The 631-nt window shown below is 32.5% G+C and overlaps 1 protein-coding gene across 1 annotated transcript in view; it reads left to right on the top strand.

Annotated features, from left to right (window-relative positions):
* Window positions 1-631, top strand: part of LOC106109165 (nuclear pore complex protein Nup155) — an 11,013-nt gene that overhangs the window by 7,316 nt on the left and 3,066 nt on the right. The gene's annotated exons all lie outside the window — the stretch shown is intronic.

The following is a 631-nucleotide window of genomic DNA, read 5'->3' as shown; positions in this document are numbered from 1 at the left end:
TGGATAGATTGGCGCGTAACTTGAGTCTTGACGAGAAGTATTGCTCTGAGTTAAAAGCGACAGTATCAATTAAATAAGTTGTCTAAAAGTACATATGAAATTAGAAAAACGAAAAACATATTGATATGTAGCGGGATTTGAACCTAGGACCTGCAGATTCCAAGTCAAGTTTTTTTATCCCTGAGCTATCGACGCTCCAAAATGTGATTCCAAAGGTCCATACACAACGTTTTAGAATGTGTTTAATCAATTTTATTTTTTTCAGGGAAGAAAACTAGTTTGGGAATGTTTGTCGCGTGATGATGAACTGCTCCATGTAGCGGTATACGAGTGGTTGGTTTCTAAAAACCTCGGTTCAGGTAAGCTATTTGTCTTGATATTATGTATTCTATTTTATCAAGTTGGAAAGTGTAAATGGATTAAAACCGTGCCTATCATCTCGAACTTAAGCTTGTCCAAGCTGGATATCTAATATTTTTTAACTTTTACTATCATTAAAACTATATATCAGAGAAAGAGGAATGTTATTTTTTAGTCAAGTATTGACTAAGTTTTCAGTGTTATTTCCGACTATTTACTAATCAATTTTCAACTAAACTTATTCATTAATTTGTTAATATTAGAGTTGATA

Source organism: Papilio polytes, unplaced genomic scaffold (assembly GCF_000836215.1).
Source record: "Papilio polytes unplaced genomic scaffold, Ppol_1.0 DF821289.1, whole genome shotgun sequence".
Lineage (NCBI taxonomy): Eukaryota > Metazoa > Arthropoda > Insecta > Lepidoptera > Papilionidae > Papilio > Papilio polytes.
The sequence above is the reverse complement of the archived record's forward strand: the minus strand, read 5'-3'. Positions and strand labels throughout refer to the sequence as shown.